This window comes from Castanea sativa, chromosome 3 (genome assembly GCF_040712315.1).
Source record: "Castanea sativa cultivar Marrone di Chiusa Pesio chromosome 3, ASM4071231v1".
Taxonomy (NCBI): domain Eukaryota; kingdom Viridiplantae; phylum Streptophyta; class Magnoliopsida; order Fagales; family Fagaceae; genus Castanea; species Castanea sativa.
Window position 1 is genome coordinate 17044727 of NC_134015.1, and position 24035 is coordinate 17068761.

Genomic DNA, 24035 nt, shown 5'->3' on the forward strand with positions numbered 1-24035 from the left:
ATGGGAAGCTTGTGGAACGAAATTACATCTATTCAAGTAAGTGCTCTCGCGTTCTTTTATTTAGTTTATTTTTATCTTTTTCTTTAAACTTATTTTTTCCATAGAAGTTTCAAATTATGGTTAACACAAAATCTGGTTAAAAAAATGTAACAGAATGTTCATACTTCATAGTGGACCGATCAACATTTAATGAGCCTTCCTAACCCCATCTAATATTTGATACCAAGATGCCCACCAAGCAATAGGTTGCCCCCCTTTAATTGCCGGCTGGTTTGTGTTGTAACTTGTAATGTCTGGATACTCCAGAATAACGATTAATAATTTGTGAACATGTCACATAAAATCCTTAAAGAATTCAAATAATTTTGACCAACATATAAACAAATAATATGTGATATTATAAGATTTATTAATTTGCTGATTACCGTATATTTATAAACTATAAGGTTAACTTTGGGAAACAAGGTTTAAGATTCAAGAAGAAACTCGATGGATGTTGGACTGTTCAATGCAGCAATTTCTGGGAATGATAGTTTCTCTGAAGAAATTGGGGGTGAGGATTTAAATCTCAAGCAGGTGACAAGGAGGGGGAACTCTGTCCTTCATGTGGCTGCAAAATCTGGAAAGGTGCAGATCATGAAAAAAGTTCTTGATTCGCAGCCATCACTTTTGTATATGGAAAATTGCAAAGGCAATACTGCACTGCATATTGCAGCAAGCTTAGGACACTTTGACATGACAAAGCGTCTAATAAGTTGTGCAAAAGACCAAGAAGCTGCAGTGAAAAACTTACTACTAAGAAAGATAAATCTGGAGAAGAACACAGCACTGCATGAAGCTATAAGAAATGATCATTATGACATTGTGGAGTAACTAATTAGGGAAGACCCAGAGTTAGCTTCTTTTACAAATAATGCTTTGGAATCCCCTCTCTTTTTAGCAGTGGATCGAGGATTTTACAAAATTGCTCTCCAAATTATAGAAACCATTCCAAAATGCTCCTACATGGGAAGGAACGGCATGAATGCCTTTCATGCAGCTGTCATTCGTGAACAAAATAGTAAGTACAATAAATTATTCACTCATAATGGAAGAGTCGTCCCTCCTCTCACAATAAGTGTGTGCCCTTGTGGGTGACTCATGGTGGGGCCCACACCTCCTTTGGGAGGAAGGAGGACTCCTCTAGTAAATACCTTCAATTATATTTTGAATTTTTTTTTTCCCTTTTTGGGTGCTGAGTTATACTTTATTGAGCCAAAGAAGTATAATAATTATTTTTTCTACAACTGACAACAAACAAGTAGAAATTGATGTCCAGCCTGACCAGAGAAAAGTCTAACTCTCATGTAACTTTTATATTTGCCTAATTTTCAACTTCCTGGTTTTGGACATCAGGTACGGTTGTCTTTTGAGCCTGTCAACCAGAAATGTCGTAATATGGGTTTTTTTTTTTTTTATCAGTACTAAAAAACTTATGAAGTTAGTCCATTTCATGTAAATACTTTTACACAAAATTAAGTGAAACCAATTTATATATGAACATAGGAAGTAGCAACTAGGACGAGAAGGAAGAAAGAAAATAGGAACATGAAATAAAAAGCCAAATCTTTTGATAAAAAAAAAAAACTGTTATTTTATAAATAGTGAGAAAATGTTTAATATATCTCTCTCCTATAAATCCTTAGTGTTAATTAATTACATTGTTAATTTCCTTTTGACAGGATTCGCAACTATTGTCTTAACCCTTGAAGACAATATGCTTATACCCGTTTGCAAAGATGCTCTTTTATGGCTGATTAAACAAATCTGTTGGATAATTTTTGAATCCCGCAAATTATTCAAACTCGATGTCACCGGAACAGGTAATTATCTCAATAAATTATAATATTTCAAGACATATTATGGCAATAATATTTTCACAATAAATCTTAAGTGGAAGGTTATTATGGTTTTTTTTTTTCCATAAAATGTTATGGGCTATTATTGATGAGGTATGTTAAGTTATGGTTTTTCACATAACGTTTATGTTGGTTTTACTCTATAACAAAAAGTATTGTAATTGCATTAATTTATTTCCTTGTATTTTGTGGAATTTATTTGTAATGAGTTTAGTATTAAGTTGGTAAAGATTACTCAAGAAGTTGACATCGCAATTTGGCTCGTGAGTGGTGCAACCTGCGAAAGTCATATGAGAAGCGCATGTTGGAAGCTGAAGAGTTAAGAGCTAAGTTGTATTTCGCGAGTCACTTCGTGACTCAAGCCAAGTTGCGAGTCACAAAGTGACTCGCAAAACTCTTTGTCTAGATGATTTTAAGTGTAACTCTTATATCCTTCACCCATACTATATATATATATATATATATATATATATATATATACACATATTCAATACCCGTAAAATTGTAAGGAGGCTATTCAGAAGAAAGTCTTAAAGAGGTTTCTACAACACACCCACCATTTTAGAGAGAGAGCTACTCATCCTTAAGTGAGAATTTCTTTCTAGTCTCTTCTCCTCCCCTCTCACATTGTCATACCTTGAGAGGAGATTTATACCCAAACACAACTCACATCTATTCAGAGTTTAGAGAGTATTTTGGAGCTTGGGAAGTATTGGGTATTTGCCAAAAGAAGCCAGTGAGGCTTGGCGGTGCAATCGGACGGTATTGCGAGATCCAAATAACTAGTGCAGACAAGATTCTGAGAAGCCCGTTGGTAGCTGGAGTTTGGAGGGCTCAAGTGCTTTAGGTAGATTAGGGTTGGAGGGTTCTTTTGGTATTCTTGTAATCTAACTTATTCACTAGTAGATCATTTTGACTTGGAGGGTCGTAGAGAGGTTTTTAGTTGAGTTCTTCGGTTTCCTCTTCGATAATACATCTCGGTGTTATCTTGTATTTGCATCTTTCTTCCTTTACTTTTTAAGCTTTATATTTATTGTTGCTTGCTTGTAGTTGTCTTAAAAAATAGTTTCGATTATTATGTATCATTTACTCTTGTTCCGCATTTAGATAAGTTAGAATAAAAGCAATTAAGCCATGTATTTAAAATTAGGGGTCTAAACAAGTTATAGTGTTTCACACTATTTGAGCTTTCAAGGTAAAAAAGTAATTTTAGTGGTAGGTTCAAATCAGAACTAATAAAAACTAACCACTTATGATTTGTTGTGAAAATGTTGTGGATGAAGCACCTTTCATACTATTTCAATAGAACAAAGGACACAACAAAAATTTCCCAACATTCTAAAATTAGTCTATCATCTCATATGTTAGGTTCTAAATGTTTAGGTTCTAATTTTATGTAAGTTGGTAAACCGAGAACAAAAACATGTCTAGATTAAGTGTTAGACATTGCTCATGGTGATTAAATTCAAGTTGCAAGAACAGTCAAGCTGTAGAAAGAAGAAATTAGGTTCTGCAAGGCTCAACTTATTGAAAGAAAGGCTCAACCAATTGAAGATCATTCTCTGCAGATTTTAAATCAAGCCCAAAGCTCGCAAAAATGTTTAGGGTTTCTGTCCAACACTACCTAGTATAAAAGGAAAACCTTAAATACGTTTCAAATGTTCTTGGAAGTCTTGTGAGTTATTCTTGTGAGATTTGTGAGGTTTCTGTAGCCTTCTAACTTAACAAGCATCTACTAGAAAGAAGATCTACATTCAATAACTGGTGGATTAATTTGCTGCATACAAGATCATACATAGCTAATGATTTAAAGTTTTGAGTGGGATCTCAGAGTCACAAATGTGGGTGTTTGTATGCGACAAATTCAAATAGAAGAGTCCATGGATTCGAAGTTGCATGTGGTCATGTGAGTAAGTACTACAAGAGGTAGCTTTAGATTTAGGGTTTAAATCTATTGCAAAACTTTCATTCTATAATAGTGAATTTGTTGCCTTGAGGATTTATTATGTTAAATCCTCCCTAGTTTTTTCTACCTTGAAACTGATGGTTTCATTAGTTTTCTAGGGTCATCATATTGCTTGCCTTTTTTACTTTTATGCACTAAGTAATATGATTGTATATGTTTAACCTAGATCTGAAAAATAAACCTAAGTATCAACTTGGTTAACTAATTAGGTTAAACATTCTGAGTATACAGGGGTCTAAACAAAACAAACATCATACATGGATCCACAACAATATGGAATTATTTAATTTTTTTTAATAACCTATATGTGTGATGACAAGCTAGTGTTATGAGATTGTTGTCAAGTTTTGTTGGGTCAATAGAAGAACTTATACTTTATTTGTCATTGCAGTCGTTTATAGGTCGGAATAAGTTTTCTTGGACCCAATTATATTTTATTAATTACTCACTATTATTATTATTATTATTATTATTATTATTGAAAGCTTGGATTTGTGTTAAAAACACAAGAGCTGTTTAGACCTCAAATTAAAAATTACAGCTCGGTTGATTTTACTCTAACTTAAATTAAGTGCGGAATAGAGTAAATGCGAGCAAACAAACAATACAACTACTCTAAGCCATATTCATTAAAACACAATAGTAAAAAGAAAGTTAAAATCGTAGGGAAGAGAGATGCAAACACAAGATAACACCCCGATGTGTTATTGAAGAGGAAATTGAAGAACTCGGCGAAAAACCTCTCTGCCGCCCTCCAAGTAGCAAATTGATCCACTAGACAATAAGTTGGGATACACGAATATCAAAAGATGTTCCAAGCCTAGTCTACCCAATGCACTTAAGCCTTCCAAGCTCTTACTCCAACAAGACTTCTCGGAACCGTGTCTTGTCTAGCTTTCCAGATCCTGCAATGCGCCTGATTACATTCGCCAAAGTTTGGCTTTTTCTAATGCTTCCCAGCAGTACCAAAACCTTACTAGACACTCAATATGGGTGTGGTAAGTGTTTGGGTTATCAACCTCTCAAAGATTTGGAAATGGAGAGGTAGGAGCAGAGGAAAACCACAATGGATGGTGTAGAGAATTGTGGGTATGACAATCTCACACTCTCAAGGGTTTGAGGCTAGGGTTTTCTCTTCTAAAAAGCTTTCTACTCAATATGTGGGTAATAATGGTATATATAGTATGTATGAGGATGTAGTGGAGCAGATAGGACAAAATAGCAGAACAGATTGTTTCACGGGTATCTCGCGGGAAGGCCTTACCCGCAAGACACTCGCGAAAACTAGCTGTCACTATTGGTCATGACTCTTCGCATTCTAGTCATGTGTAGGGCACATGTCTCACAACGTGGGATGGCTAGTCGCGAGCTACCCGCGAAAACTCCTTTAGTCTTCAAAAGATGCATTGAGTCTTCACACTCTCCCTCACACACACAACCCTTACAAATAAATCCCACATAAAATACATGGTACAAAGATTGAACAAAATTACAATAAAATTTGGCATAGAATTAAAGCCAACACAAAATAGTTGTAAATCACAACTTTACAATCTCCCTCTTTGGCTATTCCGTGACAAAACACCCTATAAAAGACTCTAGACTTAAACGTGAGTTTGGGAAAAATGGAAAAACTCACTCACACCTAATCTAGAAGTTGTGAAGCACTTGCATGAATACACCTAAATCCTAAAACACTCGCACACAAACAAAACTTTCATTAAGCTCATGACAAGTTGAATACAAGGTACGTATAAGAGCAAGTATAATGCGATCAAGATAAACATCAAGATATACACAATGAAGCAAAACTTGATCATACAAGAACAGTCATTACAGAATGACTACAATGATCATTTAACTAGTAAACGATCAACCGAACACACAATATAATTAAGTACAAAGCAAGAATCAATTGTATGTCCAAAACACTCAACCAATGCAAAATACTAAAGTATTCACATTAAGGATATAAGATCCAACAAGGGCACAAGAGTGTAGTACTTAAGATAAACTAAAAGTACAAAAAAAATGTTACAAAGCAATGAGATAAACACAAAGTACTGAATATTAAACTGAAATTAAAACAAAGTACTTGAAGCTTTAAAAGAAAGCAATGTAAATAAAAGTGTTCTAAAATATGGCAAAAGAAAGTAAACAACTTAAACCACCAAAAAAATAACCAATATGTCTATGAAGTGCATGTGCTATACTATGCTCCCCCTCAAAATGTGCAACTCTCCCTCAAAATTTTCTCCCACTTTTTGATCGGAATTGCCAAAGGAGCTAGAATTGCTTGGATTCTAAATCGGATCCTTGTGCCATTGACATATCCTCGATCTATGATGATAATGCAGTGATTTGACCCTAGATGTAAGCAAATTGATCTGCGATGTGTTGCACATGAGACTCGAGCATGCCATATATCTGATCTACCATTGCAAGAAAGTGATCAAGACAATCGGATCCTCGTGGTTGTGCTTGGGAACATGGCTATGCAGAACTCTCTGGAGTAGAAGTAAATCTGTCAATCTCATCCTCCGTGTCACCACCTTCTTCTTGAACAGTAGCCCTTGGAATTTGAGAAGTGCCAATCTTTGATCCTTTGATGTGAGCTGTGGTTCGAGTCACCTTATGAGCACCAATAGGATAGTCCCTTTGCACAATAGTAAGTCCGCTTGGAACCTTCACCTTTGTTTTTGCAATGAGACCCATAATGATATTAGGGAACGACATGGTTATCCTTGAGTTCCTTTTGGAGATGCTTTTGGTCAGCAAATGATAGATATGTCCACATATGTCGATCTCTTTATGTGTGAAGAGATTGTATAGAAAAATGGTCCTCGGCTTGGACAACGTTGTCAAGTTAGTGACCGGGTACAAGTTGTGAATCATGATATAAGCCAATGTCCTCATCTCCGTAACAAAGGGAATGGTGTTCATTGACCTCTTGTTTAGTGTACCACCAAGAAGTTTTACCGTGTCCTCAATAGAATCCAAACGATCATCATATTGCACGGCAATCGGCTGAGAAGGAAGATGAACTTCAAGGAACTCTTGAATTGAATCCCTTGTGATGATGAACTCTTTTTGACGCATCCAACAACTTATATGATCTTCTTCCACTATGGCATTAGCGAAGAATTCCTTTATGAGTTCACCATACACATTTCCACTTGGATTTAGTAGCTTTATCCAAGTTCTCTCCTTGAAAATCTCAGGAATGGCAATATTTTCAAGAGTCTCCATTCCAACAACCCTTTCCCCAATGATTGTTCCGCTCTTGAAAAAAATCATTGTAGGCCATGTCTGCCTCGATGGAGCAGAAATTTGCTGAGTCAATGCGAGCACGCTTAGGGGATTTCTTGGTAGCAGCATGCTTGGTAGGAGACATTTGCAAAACAGACACAAAGCACAAAAAGAAAACAGAAACACAAAACAGACCACAAAACTTAATTAGATTCAAGTTAGTCCAAAATAAATAAGTACAAATACATAAAACATAACATAACAGTTTGTAAAACTACATGCTTTATGCTCTAAACCATGTAAACACTAACAAAATGCAAGGAGTGTGCACAAAGTGATGCAAGGAGTGTGCCTAGTGTATGCCTAGTGTGTCCCTAGGTGATGCATGGCATGGCATAAAGGCACAAATTGGGTAAAGTGTGTAAAACACACACCCAACAATCAAAATGTGTCAAGCATGTTCAATCAATGGTAAACCCAAGCATTGAAACTCATTTGAGTCCAATTCAACCCAAAAATGTCACTTGAACATTTTGTCAAACACTTAGCATGCAACACTTTTCTATACATGTGGGCAATGCATGAACACATGGAAATATGCCTAAATACATGTTTAGAATACCACAAGGGGCCAACACAGAAACACACAAACCAAATGGGACTCAACCCAATCAAAATTTTGAAAAACTTTTGCTTAAAAAACATGAACCCAACCCTTGTTTCAAAAGTCCTCAAAATTTATAACCCTAAGAAAATTTCTGCATAATTTAAGACAAAAATGAAAAGAATGTTTTAGAAAACATACCTTGAAGTTGGATTTGTAGAAAACAAACTTGAAAAAGATGGGGTTTTGAGAGAAAATAAGATTTGGGTTTAGAGAGGTTCGAGAGAAGCAGTGCAAAGGAAAAAGAGAGTGTTTCAAAACTCAGTCACATCAGCCCTATAAAACTGAAAACACGCATTTTTCATGGGTTAGGCAGTCACGAATTTACTTGCGTAAAACACCACTGAAGCACAAACACTTTCACAGGAAGCTTTTAGTCGCGATACAGTCGCGAGACAGTTATGAAAGTCTCTGTATGAATTTGTGTTTTCTAGTTTTTGCCTTAAAAATATTTCGTGGGAAGAGCTTGGTTGTGAAATAGTCTCGAGATAGTCGCGATACTCTGTGTAAAAAAAGAGAATTTCAGATTTTCCTTAAACATTTTTAGTGGGAAGCTCTTAGTTGCGAGCTTCTTGAGAAAATGCCTCTGAACCAGTTTTTGAAGAAAAACACAAAAATGCATTTTGAACAAAAACTTTAAGCACGAAAGTATAAAAACACTTTCAAAAACATATAAAATACTCAAGAATCTTTTTGGGTTTGATCGACAAGCAATTGAGTATGCACATCACATTTGATCATGTACAATTACACAAATGAAATAAGCATTCATTGAACAAATTCTTATGTGTTGTGTGTGAGTATCAAATGTGGAATAATCCTTAGTTTAGAGTGAAGTTTCAATGATCAATTCAATCAAATCATACACAACTAGTACTAAGTCAAGTGGACTATCTCAATTATAGAAATGAACATATATGATTTCTTACAAAAAAAATGATTACATTTCTTTGAAACATTTCATTTGGCTTCTTCACAAAACATAACATATGATCATTTTTTAACAAAGTACATCTCATTTTGAGATCAATGCCTGAAATTTTTGATATTTCAACTTTGTGAGTGAGCCTTTGGCTTTTTGAGGCACCATACATTTCAATGCAAGTCACTTTCCCTTTTTCTTAGTTAAATACTAATATGTGCGATAGCTTTTGCAGCTCAATATCTCTTTTCATTTTGAAATTTACATTTGTTGAGCTCTTTAAGAAAAAATACAAAAACGTGAGAAAAGATATAGGCACAAGTCTATGCATGTATCAAGACCAATAAGACTATTGACTAATCATTCATGACAAGCTTGAAGATTGATTTATAACAATCACACATAAATTTCAAGATTTTTTCCACAAAGATAGATGTGCATACAAAACAGGTTAAGCTCGTAAATGCACTACGCCATTAGTACGTAGGTACTAGGCCAAACTCACATGTGATATACACAATACAAGCAATCAAACCTTTTGGAGATTTTTCAAAAGCATAACACGAAAAGTAAGATCAACAAAGACAAAAAAAATATGTAGCTAGCAAAAGAAACACATGTAAACATACACATGTGACCTATAAAGTATGTATGCAACAAAGAACAACATAAGGTCACATAAGGGATGAAAGTCAAGGGATGATACCAACACCGATAGTCTTACGAAGAGACTCAAATCGTGGACCATCAAGGGGTTTGTTGAAAATGTCTGCCTTTTGGATGTTGGTGTTGATAAACTCCAACCACACAACCTTGTTCTCCTCTAGATCTCGGATAAAAGGATACCGAATCTCGATATGTTTCAATTTTGAGTGTTGAGCTGAATTTTTTTATAGGTTTATGGTACTTGTGTTATCACAGAACACACACATAGTGTCTTGAGTGATTCCATAATCATAAAAGAGTTTCTTTATCCACAAAAGTTATGCACAACAACTTCCTGCTGCGATGTATTCAGCTTCAGCTGTTGAAAGAGAGACTAAATTTTGCTTTTTGCTCATCCATGACACCAAGTTATTCCCAAGATAAAAACAACCACCGGAGGTGCTTTTCCTATTATCAATGCACCCGGCCCAGTCAGCATCCGAATATCCAGCTAAGCACTCATTAGAGTCTTTTCAATACCAAATTCCATAATCAAAGGTGCCATTGATATAGCGAATGATTCATTTTACTGTAGACAAATGTGATTCTTTGGGTGCTGCCTGAAATTGAGCACATACTCCTACACTAAAAACGATGTCCGGCCTACTTGCCGTGAGGTAGAGAAGACTATCGATCATGCTTTGATAGAGTGTTGGATTTATTTCCTTACCGGCTAGGTCAAGACTTAATTTTGTCGATGAACTCATGGGAGTGGATGCATGCTTTTTGGAGTCTAAGCTGAATCTCTTTACAAGATTTTTAGCATATTTCTCTTGAGAGATAAATATCCCATCTTTTCGTTGTTTCAATTGAAGCCTTAAAAACTAGTTCAGCTCCCCCACCATGCTCATTTCAAACTCCTTTTTTATTTCTTCTAAAAATTCTTGAGCAAGGTGATCAATTGTGGATCCAAAGACAATGTCATCCACATAAACTTGAGTGACAAGAAGGGATTTCTCATCTCTTTTAACAAACAATGTTCTATCGGCTTGACCTCTTTTGCAACCATGATCTACAAGATATGCAGTGAGGCGATCATACCATGCTCTTAGTGCTTGTTTCAACCCATCTAAAACTTTCTTCAATCTTAGAACATGGTCTGGAAAGTGAGGGTCTTGAAACCCTTTTGGTTGCTCAACAAATACTTCTTCATTCAGAAGTCTGTTCAAGAAGGCATTCTTCACATCCATTTGGTATAGCTTAAAGTTCATAACACACGCTATGGAAAGAAGAATTTAGATTGACTTAATCTTGCTATTGGAGCAAATGACTCATCAAAGTCAACTCCTTCAACTAGAGTATATCCTTGAGCCACCAATCTAGACTTGTTTCGATCGACCTCACCATCTTCATTGGTTTTGCTCTTAAATATCCACTTGGTGCCGATTACATGTGTATCCTTTGGCCTTGTTACCAACTCTAGAAATCATTTCTAATGAATTGATGTAGCTCTTGATGCATGGATTCCACCCAATTCTCATCTTTCAAGGCTTCTTCCACTTTTTTGGGTTCAAATTGAGCAAGATAGCAATTGTACATAACATTATTCAAGCTATAGCTATAGCTCGGTCCTTTTCTCAAACGAAGTCCCTCATCTAAGTCACCAATGATGTTGCTTGCGGGATGATTGAGACTCACTCTTAATGCTGGTTTCTTGGATGTAGAGGGTTCTTCATCTTGTGAAATTGGAGGTTGAACTTCCGGAGGGATGAGTGGACTTGAGGGACTTTGCATTGATCTAGTCTCCCTTTTTGAAGTAAGAGGTGTGAACTCCTTTTCCGGTGATTCTTTTTCACCCTCATCACTTTGAGACATGGTATCATCACCCTCATTCTTCTTAAGGGTTGGTGCTTCGCCATTATCACCAACATCCCTTTCGGAGATGGCATCATCTATGACCACATTAATTCGCTCCATCACCGTCTTAGTACGCTTGTTGTACACCCTATAGTTCCAGTCACTGTCACACTCTTCTTCTGTGTCTGAATTTGAGCTTTCAGAGTCACTAAGAGTAATGGCAAACACCTTACCCTTCCCTCTCAAGTAGTTGGGACATTCTTTCTTGATGTGTCCATGACCGTTGCATTCAAAGCACACAACTCCTTGAGGGGATTGAGAGTCCTTCCTATCTTTCTTCTTGAACTCCTTTCTACCACCTTTGGATGATGAGAACTTTCCTTTGCTAAAAGACTTCCCACTGTTCTTCATCTTCAGAAATTTTTGGAAGTTCTTTGTAAGGAATGCTAATTCTTTCTCCACATCATCTTCTTCGGAAGACTCGTCTATTCTCTCATTGATAGTTTTGAGTGCAAGTGATTTGCTTGGCGTGTGAGAAGGCAGTCCAAGTTCATATGTTTGGAGAGATCCAATTAGCTCTTGAATCTTAATCTCATCCAAATCTTTGCTTTCTTCTATAGTAGTAACCTTCGCACGGTAGCTCTCCAGTAAGGACCTCAAGATTTTTCTCACCACCTTAGCATCCTCAATCTTTTCACCGAGATTGAGCTTGGCAATCACGATTTCATTGAGCTTTCCATAGAATGAATCAACTGACTCACTATCACTCATCTTAAGCTCTTCAAATCGAGTGGTAAGCATTTGGAGTTTTGTGTCCTTGACTTTCTTGATACCTTCGTAGGTAGTCTCAAGAATTGTCCAAGCTTCCTTGGCAGTCTTCACATGCGATATCCTATAAAATTCATCAGTAGACACACCACAAAAGATAGTGTTAATTGCTTTGCTATTGATATCTGCCAAAGCAAGTGATGCCTTGTCCCATTTGGACTTGGCTGTTGTGGGTCTAACATATTCATTCTCAATGGAATCCCATACGGACTCATCTATAGAACAAAGAAATGCCCTCATACAGACTTTCCAAAAAGCATAGTTGCTCCCATCAAAGTATGGTGGAGCATTGAGAGATTGTGACCGATCCATCACAAAAAGGTTCTTGGATCACACTTAGGTAATGAAACCACAACAAATGCACCCGCTCTAATACCAATTGAAAGCTCGAATTTGTGTTAAAAACATAAGAGCTGTTTAGACCCCAAATTAAAAATTACGGCTTGGTTGATTTTACTCTAACTTAAACTAAATGCGGAATAGAGTAAATGCGAGAAAACAAACAATACAACTACTCTAAGCCATATTCATTAAAACACAGCAGTAAAAAGAAAGCTAAAAGTATAGGGAAGAGTGATGCAAACACAAGGTAACACTCTGATGTGTTATTGAAGAGGAAATTGAAGAACTCGATGAAAAAACTCTCTGCCACCCTCCAAGCGGTAAATCGATCCGCTAGACAATAAGTTGGGATACACGAATAGCAAAAGACCTTCCAAGTCTAGTCTACCCAGTGCACCGAAGCTCTCTAAGCTCCTACTTCAACAAGGCTTCTCGGAACCGTGTCTTTTCTAGCTTTCCGGATCCCGTAATGCGCCCAATTGCATCTGCCAAAGCTTGGCTTCTTCCAATGCTTCCCAGCAACACCAAAACCTCACTGGACACCCAGTATGGATGTGGTAAGTATTTAGGCTATCAACCTTTCAAGGATTTGGAAATGGAGAGGTAGGAGTAGAGGAAAACCACAATGAATGGTGTAGAGAATTGTGGGTATGATAATCTCACACTCTCAAGGGTTTGAGGCTAGGGTTTTCTCTTCTGAAAAGCTCTCTACTCAATATGTGGGTAATAATGGTATATATATATATATATATATATATATATATATATATATATAGTGTGTATAAGGATGTAATGGAGCAGATAGGACAAAATAGCAGAACAGTATGGGTGTGGTAAGTATTTGGGCTATCAACCTCTCAAGGATTTGGAAATGGAGAGGTAGGAGTAGAGGAAAACCACAATGGATGGTGTAGAGAATTGTGGGTATGACAATCTCACACTCTCAAAGGTTTGAGGCTAGGGTTTTCTCTTCTGAAAAGCTCTCTACTCAATATGTGGGTAATTATGGTATATATAGTGTGTATAAAGATGTAGTGGAGCAAATAGGACAAAATAGCAGAACATACTGTTTCGTGGGTATCTCGCATGAAAGCCTTACTCGCAAGACACTCGCGAAAACCAGCTGTTACCATATGTCATGACTCTTTGCATTCCAGTCATGTGCAGGGCACATGCCTCACTTTGCGGGATGGCTAGTCGCGAGCTACTTGTGAAAACTCCTTTAGTCTTCAAAAGATGCCTTGAGTCTTCACACTCTCTCTTTCACACACAACCCTTACAAATAAATCTCACATAAAATACAAGATACAAAGATTGAACAAAATTACAATCAAATTTGGCACGGAATTAAAGCCAACACAAAATAGTTGTAAATCACAACTTTACAATTATTATTATTATTATTATTATTATTATTATTATTATTATTATTATTATTATTATTATTATTATTATTCAATGTGACACTTCATTCACATTTGTATACCCAACACATTTTTATTAGTGATGAATTGTGCATGCTAATTAGGTGAATTATCTGAACATTCACAAAATTATATTAACACATAGTTATCCTAAGTCCTCACAAATTTCTTAAAAGTTAGAGAATAATAAAAAAAAAAAAACTTTTTTCTTCCTTGTCATAAAATGGTATTTGATTAAAGATATTTTTAAATATATCAAATCTTTTTGTTAATAATGGCTCTAAGTTTTTTTGAAATTTAATGCTTTTAAATCTGTGTAATACAAATTGGGTTACAAATTTCTTAGTTTATATCTTGATTTGGTTTATAATGACATGGTAAGAATACTGTATATATTAGGGGGGGGGGGGGGTGGAGAACCCTTATTAATGACTAGATTTTTCATTCCGCTCCAAGGTCAAATTTGTGGTTCCCCCACTAATTGTAAGCTCATTCGTCATAACCAATCTTGAGTTGAGGGGGACTATTAGAATATAGGTCATTGTCAGGGCCTATAACCATTATTAGCTTTCTTGGTCCGTGGTCCTACTTTATTTGCACAACAATTCTATAGCTTATGTTGTGTATAAGATCACAACTTTTGTTATAATTTGATTATGTGATTAGTTATGAGTGATGAAGTAAAAATGATGGATTCACAATTCTACTATTCATAATTTACCACGTGAACAAATTGTGATAAAAGTTATGATAAAAATTATGATTCTAGCATTGCTGTCCTTGGATAATTAACACAGATGATAATATATAATAAGCAAAAGTAAAATTTTCTTCCCTAGAGTTTAGAATCTTTACTGTTTTCTTTTTTAAACTATTAAAAGTTGTTATAAGTGACAACATTAGCTAATTTCACATGGAGCACTAGATAAAAAAAGCATAGTTTATCAAACAATTTATTATACTTTTAAAAGCCAGACAGGTGGCATGATTTGATTGGTAACGCACATTAGCAAGAAATTTTTTTTAAAAAAAATAATAAATAAAAGTAGTGTCTTGAGGCTATTTTGAGCATCAGAGGCTTAAAAGTTTTATTTAGAGCATTCACAATAAGAGAGTTAAAAAATTTACCTTTTACCAACTCAAAAACATACTTTATCTATTTTAACAACACACTTTACAATACATCAAACATCAAAATTTCTATTTTAACATCCACCACATTAAAATACTATAAACAAACTAATAAAATAAATATAATAAATCATATCTCATAGCCACCATCAACCTCAACAACCCACTGCCACCATCAACTGCAACCTACAAACACAACAGCAACAGCCACGTCCACCACCTCTACCGTCGCTCCATCGACCATAACCACAAACCACAATAGCAAAAAAAAAAACGAAAAAAAGAAGAAGAAAACAAACCTAGCCAACCAATGAATCTGACCACCACAAATCCACAACGCCCAAACCTATGAATCTGACCACCACAACCAACCAAAACTCGCCAAAGCGCAACCAACAAAAACTTATATCACAACCAACAAAAACCCACTGGAGCACAACCACATTGATGCCCACAAATACGATCTCACAGCCACAAAACCACCGGAGCACAATCCAATCGGTGTGGTGGGATTGGTGGAAGTACGCAGCGGGATTAGGTTCTTGATTAAATCTAATTGACCTACCCACAGATTAGGATGGAAGCATGGATCAGTGTGGTGGGATTGGTGGAGAGGGCAAAGAGAGATTGAAGAGAGAAAGGGCAGAGAGTGGTGGATGTTTGCCTGTGAGAGTGAGACATGGATAAAGTGGAACGTGTTGGAATAAAAAATAATTTTTTGTTATACCATCTAGCTTTAGTGGGCTGCTATCTCTAGCAGCCCACTGTAGCAATTAGTGAAAAAAGTTTAACTTTACCTTCTTTGCTGCAATGTGTATTTTTTATGTTTTAGTTGCTAAAATGACTATTTAGACCCTATTTGGTGAATGAGTTCCAACTTACATTTTCACATTTTAAACAACATTACACACATTTTCACACACATTTTCATCCACACGTATATCAAAAACACTCAAATAACATAACTCAAACTCCTTTCCTAAACACCCCCTTAATCATTTTAGTAACTTTATTCTCAGTGCTCTTAGAGTATTAGCGAAATTGCTATTTTCGGGGCTGTTTGGATTTTGTGTTTCCATCACCCATAACTCAAAATAAGTGGGACCCACTCCAAGAAAGCTTGTTTGACTGTATTTCTTGTTATTGTTTCCATCACTCAATTATCTGATTTTTGAGTGATGAGTTATGGAAATTGAAAACACATTTTAGGTGTTTTCAGTTTTCAATGGTATTTTCGTAATTAAACACACACGGAAGGACTCATCAGCCGCAACTTTTAACTCACTCTTTTTTCTTTTTTCTTTCTTTCTTTCTTCTCCAATTTTCTTTCTTTCTTTCTTCTTCTTCTTCTTTTTTTTTTTTTTTTTTTTTTTTTTTTTTTTTTTTTTTCTATTCTTCAGTTTGTTCTTTCTTTCTTTTTTGTCTTCCTTCTCAGTTCGTTCTTTCTTTCTTTCTTTTTTCTTCCTTCTCAGTTCGTTTTTTTTCCCCCCATTTCACCTTTCTCATCTCAAACCCATAAAAAAAAAAATCAATAAACAAGGCTGAAGGGGAAAGGGGAGGGAGCTTCTTCTATGGTGGAGACAGTGGCAGAGTCACCATCTCCAGCGTTGGATTAGAGGGCCTCGATCTTTGGTGTCGATGTGGAAGTAATGTACAACGTCTGATCGTGGTGGGACATCAAAATCGGATAGGTGTTGGTTCTATTTTTGTCTTTGTTGTCTCTATTCTCTCTGAACAGTGTTATGGGCTTCGGGTTATTAGGCGTTTGTTTGTGTTTCAGGTTGTTGTTGGTGTTGTTTAAGTTTCGGGTCGAATCGGTCTAAGTTCGATGTTGAAAGACTGTTTGAATTTCGGTCTTGAATCAGTGGGTTGCTTGCCGATTTGGGTGTGGGTTTTTTCTGGGTTTGGTGAGTGGTGGTGGTGAGTGGTGGAGGGCTTTTTTCTAGGATTTGTTGTTTGTGGTGGATGGTGATGGTGAGTATGGATATCTGATTGGTAGGCTTAGCAGAAGGGTTTGACTCATTTACAAGCAGTGGGTCCCACAAATAGTAGAAAAATTTGAGTGATGAAAAGTTGAAACATGTGCCAAACGGGTGGGGTTGGAGAAATTGGGGTATTTTAAGTGATGAGTAATGAGTGATGAATGATGAATGATGGAAATTAAGTGAGGAGTGATGAGTGATGAAAAAAAAAAAAAAAAACCAAACAAGGCCTTACATCTGCACACGCGCAAAAATTGAGCCAAATTTGACACCGAGTTCGCTAAAGGAATGAGACTGGAAACCCAAAGAGATTTCAAATCAAGGGATGGTATGGAGATGATAGTACGAATAAGAGCAGAAAGTTAAAGTAATGTCTGAGCGTAGGCATGGAAAAATTTCACCATGTTTCCGGTGCATGTTACCTCTTTCTCATAAGGGGGTGGACCCCACATGTGTGGGGTCCACCCCCTTGTGAGAGAAAGGTAACATGCACCAGAAACATGTAATACCTTCTCGTGGGCATGAGCTGAGAGAACTTTAATTTGAAGACAATCATGGCAGTGTACGGTGATAGTGGTGCCATGCAAATGATGGAGGAGGCATGGGAAAGGCTTAGCAAAACTTTGTGCTTTTTAATAACAACTATAATCTTGCCAACTTTAAGCAAATTAAAAAAAAAAAGCTTTATGCAAAAAAAAAATAATAATAATCCAAAAGCACTTACTATATAGTTGATTTTAATGTTATTTGTATATGCGTTTTGTTTATAACTTGTATATGCGTTTTCATTTCTTTTTTTGTTGAATTAATTAGTAGACTAATAGACTATTGGCATTAATTATAAGATTATATATATAAGATTTATGTAATATTCAACTTTTATTTTTGAGTGTTTTTTTTTTCTTTTATTTGTTTTGAAAGAAATATGAAAAATTAAAAGAGGTTAGAAAACACGTTGAAGTCCTTTTAGTTTTTGGCTTTTGTTAACTGGTGTTGTTCAACACTCGTTAAAATTGATTTTTTTATTTATTAATAAAGTAGTGTTGCTTTTCGGGAGTAGAAAAAAGCATGGTGAAGCAGTGGTAAAAGTGTCAACAGAGCATACAAAATTGCACATTTTACAACATGACCGAAATACCCTCTTTTCAACTTGGTTTTGTACTCTTTTTTTTTTTTCCCTATCTACAACACATCCACCAAAATTCCCCAAATTTCAAACCCAAGCCATATTGTCAAGCTTTTTTACATCCCAAATTGAACCCAATCACCAAAACAACTCAAATACAACCAAAAATAGAGAGGAATGAAAAGTAGAAATAAAGGTAGAGAAAGAAAGGGGAGGTCAACAATTACTAGTGGTGGTGGTGGCGCAGGTGAGCATCACTACCAGAAATGGTGATGGAGCTGAAGGGTTCAACCATGGCTAAGATGAGAGAGAGAATCCGAAATAGTAGAGAGAGGTAGTGAGACGGATTTGATTGTGGTGGGTTACAAATCTAGTGGTGGTTTTTTTTTTTTCTTGGATTGAAGCATGAGAAAGACTGAGAGAGAAGGAGTGAGACAAGAAGGAGAAAGTGAAGAGAACAGCTTCAAACATAGTAGAGACTAGAGAGAGAAAATTGACTGTAAAAGTTGAAAAGTCTTAAAAGATGAAGAAGGGTATTTATGTCTTATAAGTAGCAAATTTAACTTTTCAAAAGCATTTCTCTTTCCTCAATAAAAATAGCTTCACGTGTAATTTTTTTATTAATAAATTCCTTCTTAACGGGTGTTGTACAACACCCGTTAACAGGACCCTTAGTTTTTTATATGTGAAAAAAATACAAGCCATCCCCAGTTGATGTGACTTATTAAAGTATAGGTAAGTGTTATAAAAATAAAAACTTGTTTTAGATCAATAAATTTTGACTTGAACTCGATCTGAGTCAAATCCAGCTAGGACAGAGTTTCCTCTGGTCGGATCAGACGGGACCACCTAAGCCTTGTGGCGTTGCCACTTAGTGGTAGAGCTCCAAATAAGGTGAAAGCATGTGATATCTTGTCGTGATCTACCCAAATCTAGTTGCTCTCTCTTCAGATCTAGTGAGATCTCACTATATCTATGAAGAGATAGCAGCTTTTGAAGTAGGAGGTGACAAAGTTGAAGAAAGAGATAGCTGCTTTGAGGAGGAGACGTAGTTGGAGGAAGAGATTGCAGCTTTGATGGAGAAGGTGACAATGTAGAAGGACGGAAATAACCTTAATTAGATCTTAAAGAATATGTACATCTCTTTGTGAATGGAGGGAAATAACCCAATTAGATCTTGATGCTTGTGATAGCCTTTTCTTCTAAATTTGATGGTAGATGTCAAATTAACTATTTAAAAAAATATATATATAGTTTAATGCTATACTTCTTATCCGCGAATGCATAAGGATTTTTTATTTTTTATTTTTTATTTTTTATGATTTCAACAAAAACCATTATAATAATATTATTCTTTCAATTTAAAATTATAACTTTTTATTTTTAATTAATTATATTTAAAAAAAAATTAAAACATAAAAACATACACCTATAAAAGAAAGGACTAAAATTTTAACACAAAAACGTATCACAAATTTATTCAAAAATCATGATAACTTTTACTGAAAAATGTAGTAAATTATAATAATACACACAACACACTCCTGTCAAATCTCGAGTTTTGATGGAATGAAATGTAAAATTAAAGAACCTTAAAATATTTTGACCTTTCATCAATGACACTTTCTAATTTTAGTTCACTCGTAACAACATGATTCTCCCTGTCTCTACTCTTTTCAGATTTTTTGCACAAGATGTTGGACAAATTTCCAAGGGCAATTGTAGAAGCCGATGACTATGGCTGGATTCCTCTTCATTATGCTGCATATTTAGGCAATGTAAAAATTGTAGAACTATTTTTGAAAAAAAATAGTTCCCTTGCTTACATAATGGACAAAGAGGGAATGTCTGCTCTTCATATTTCAGCTAAGAAAGGACATGTGGGTGTAATGAGAACTCTCATAAGAAATTGTCCAGAAACTTGTGAATTGTTGGACAACAAAGGTAGGACAGCTCTTCATGTTGCCGTGGAAACTGGAAACAAAAATGCAGTGGAAATATTGCTCAAGGAATTAGCTTTTCAGGATCTCATAAATGAGCAAGATGAAGAAGGAAACACGCCTTTGCATCTAGCTGCAATCAATGGGCGTTATACGATACTGTTGATGCTAGCAGATGACAGGAGAGTTGACAAGTGGGCTATGAACGAGGAGGGGATGAACACTGCTGACATTATTCAGTTAGATAATCGGCTTTTAAGCTGTGAAAAGGTAAGTCTCGTGAAACTTCGTATATATTGATAAAAAATTATTTTAGTTTTACCGAAGAAAAACTTCTGTAGGAAAACGCCAGTCTTCTAGAATTTTTAGAAAAAAATTACGGATTCTGTTCTCTTTGTTTTGATATGAAAAGTAACTAGTTTTGAGCATTAAGAACCCCTTTTTTTTTTTTTGGTATTTAGTTAACCATTTTTTAAAAAACTCATCTAATTCTGTATACTATACCCTGTTTCATTAAAATGCTTTTTCTTCCAAATCATTTGCTTCTTATGAGAGGCACCAATCCTTCTACCCCATGAAGATTTACATGTAGTGGGTGCCATTGACACAACACCAGAACACAAATTAACTAGAATCACAGAACTATTTAACAGAAGCACCACACACAAATCAAAACCACCAGTGAACAATAATAGAGGATGCAAAACCAACCCACCAAATCCAAGAATATCCACAAATCTCATAGAGAAATCAAATAGTGACTGAGAAACTCACTCATAATCAGGAAAATCTTAAGAAATCGGTAACAAATGAAAAAAAATATCCCACAAGAATCCAAGAAGACTTAAGAGAAAAACCCACAAAATCCTCCGCCTATGATGTGGCTAGGACTGGTGTCTAGACGTGCTTCAACACATGCCAATTTGAGAGAGAGAGAGAGAGTCGGATAGGCTACATGCAGCTAGAGATTGCAATTTCTGCCCAATCTGCGGGTTGGGTCTGGATTTTTACAAAAACCCAGCTCGAACTCGGACCTGACCCGATTACATAAGAAATTACTTAAATACCCTTATATATAGTTATAAACCAACCCTAACCTAGCTCATTTAATTTTTTTCTCTCACATAGCCACCTCTCTCTCTCAAGCTCTCACGGACTTGCTCAACCTCACGACCCCATGGCCTCATTCAACCTCACGGCGTCGGCTTTATTCATTCAGCCTCACGTCCATGATTTTTCTTTTTTTCTTTTTTGGTTCATTTCTTCTTTCATTATTTTTTTTTCTTTGTTTGTGTTTGTGTTTGTGTTTTTTATTTTGAAAAGGAAAATCATAAATCTGAAATTTTTGTGTTTGTGTTAGGGTTTCTGTGTTTGTGTTTGTGATTTTGAAAGGGAAAATTTGGAATTTTTGTGTTTGTGAAATCTGTGTTTGTGTTTGTGTTAGGATTTGTGTTTATGGTTGTGATTTTGGAAGGGAAAATCTGAAAAGTTTGTATTTGTGAAATCTGTGTTTATGTTTGTGTTAGGATTTGTATTTGTGTTTGTGATTTTGAAAGAGAAAATCTAAAATTTTTGTATTTATGAAATCTGTGCGTGTATTTGTGTTAGGATTTGTGTTTGTGTTTGTGATTTTGAAAGGGAAATTCATAGATCTGGAACTTGTGTTTTTGATATCTATGTTTGTGTTTGTGTTGTGATTTGGGGCTGGGCATGACGGGACAAGGCCCATGGAGCCCGCGGGGCCCGATGGGGCGGGTTTGGGATTGAAAAAAAAAACCCCCCGTTTATATTAAACGAGGCAAGTTTGGATAATGGGTTCAGGCTCGCGGGTTGGGTTCGTGCATAAATAAATCCAGCCCGAACCCGACCTATTGCCATTTCTACATGCAACAAATCCCAATCATAATTTTTTAAGAAGAAGAATGAAACACTAAGCTCATTTCTTTCTCTATCAAACACAACCCTCCTGCCACAACCACAACCCCAATGAAAGGAAGAAACGTTTTTATTTTTTTATTTATTATTAATATTATTTTTTAACTTAAGAGAAAGAATCAAAAAATTAAAACCCTTTTTTCTCCTATTATTTTTGAGTTAATCGTCAAAAGAAGTTTATACGTTCATCATAATTATATGAATGTACAATTAATTTAAGTTACCAATATATACAATTTATGACTAACGGGATTGTAACATTATTTAACTCAGTAACACCCAAGAGTGTGGCCTAGCGATAGGAGCCTTAGTTCCATTATGTTTGTGAATCCAAGCATGTTGTGGTTCAAGTGGTGGCACTTACATTCCCCTGCTTGTCCAGTTTGGGGGTGAGGTATCCTGATAGACCTGTGATGGCTTGGGTGGTACCCATTGACTTGTTACAACAACTAGTAGGGCGTGGGGATAGTGAATTTACACCAAAGATCCCATTTTTTGGCCTTAAAAAAATATATTATTTAACTCGGTGTGAAGTACACTAGATGAAAAAGAGAATATTATTTATAAATTTATAAACATTTTAATTTTTAAATGTGGGGGCTGTATGTATATACACTTCAATTAAAAAAAAAAAAAAAAAGAACAGTTCATACATATATTTTCAATTTTTGATTAAATTTTTTTGGGAGCCATTGCCCCAATGTGGCTCTGCCATGGAGGAAATAATACCACATTCAGGGGTGGAGCTACATGTACGAGTGGGGGGCCAAAATTTTAAAAATATTTTAATACTATATATAAATATTTAATATTTTAATTATTCACCTACAAAAATGGGACTTGGCTTCCCCCAAATATTTGAGCTAGTCCGATGATACTTTTAAAAAAATTGTCCAATTGATCTAGTGTTATAGAGAATGGTTTTTTTTTTTCTTTCTCACATTCATTTTTTATTGTAAAATGTGTTCTTGTGTCTGTTAAAGTTTTAAATCATTTATGTATTTTAATACTTCATTAGTTCAATTGAAAATATTTTACTCACTTTGGTTGGTAATTGGTAACTTATATTAAAAATGAAAAGTTTAAGAATTCACTATGGAGGATTGTATAGATGTTTGTGTTTGAACTCTCAAAGTATTGAATAAATGCTCAAACAAAAACTTGTAGGATGTATTAATGTCAAAGTGGAATAGAGACAACATTCTACTGAGTTTGGAACGAGTGATTAGACAAACTACAAAAGTGCAGACTCATGAGACAGAAGGGCTTGAAGAATTTCATGAAGCACAGGGGATGGTGCGTGAAGAGGTTAGGGCAGAAATGTGTGGTGCCAATAATGTGAAAGACAATCCTGGAAGGGACACACCTATAGCCAAATTCAATATAACGGCAATGACAATATTTACAACTGTCACCTTCGCAGCAGCTTTTCAAGTTCCTGGTGGATACGAGAACTCGGGCTTGGCAGTTTTACGCAAAAACAAACACTTTCGAACCTTTATGATATTTGATTGTTTGGCCTTTGGTACCTCAGCTGCGGTAATTAATGTGCATCCACTTTGCGATTACAATTTTTCCAGAAGTAAAATATCCTCGCCTCTCCCGGTATGCAGAAATGCTACAAGTGCCGTTAGTTGAATTCTCCATATTTTGGATGATAGTAGCCTTTTATGGGGGCGTACAAGCAGTCTTGGATGAGAATGACCCTTCAAACCTTGCTTCTTGGGTTACGCTTTATTTAGTGATTTCCATTTTGGTCCCTTTATTTTTTATTTTTTGTTGTACAATGTATACAGTTAAGTTTTAGATTGCTGGCTAAATTTTTGGGTCAAAACAAACTGTTGCAAGGGTTGTTTTAAATTAGTTTGGTTTGTATTAAAACAAATCAAGATGCAGAATTTCATTAATCAAGCTTGGTAACGATCACTAAAGCAAAATAAGGTTTTGTTTGGTACATGTGTTTGAACACATGTTTTTAGTTTTTAAACAACATTATACGTATTTTCACACTTTCATCTACATGTATTTTCAAAAAAACTAAAAACTGTTGTTTAAACACACGTACTAAACGGACCATAATTTTCATTTCAAAAGAGAGTTAAAGACAAAAAGTTTGTGTGATATTC

At 35.6% G+C, this 24035-nt stretch overlaps 1 pseudogene; it reads left to right on the forward strand.

Annotated features, from left to right (window-relative positions):
* LOC142629882 (protein ACCELERATED CELL DEATH 6-like) lies at nucleotides 1–23784 on the forward strand (annotated as a pseudogene).
* Nucleotides 23785–24035: the final 251 nt, after the last annotated feature.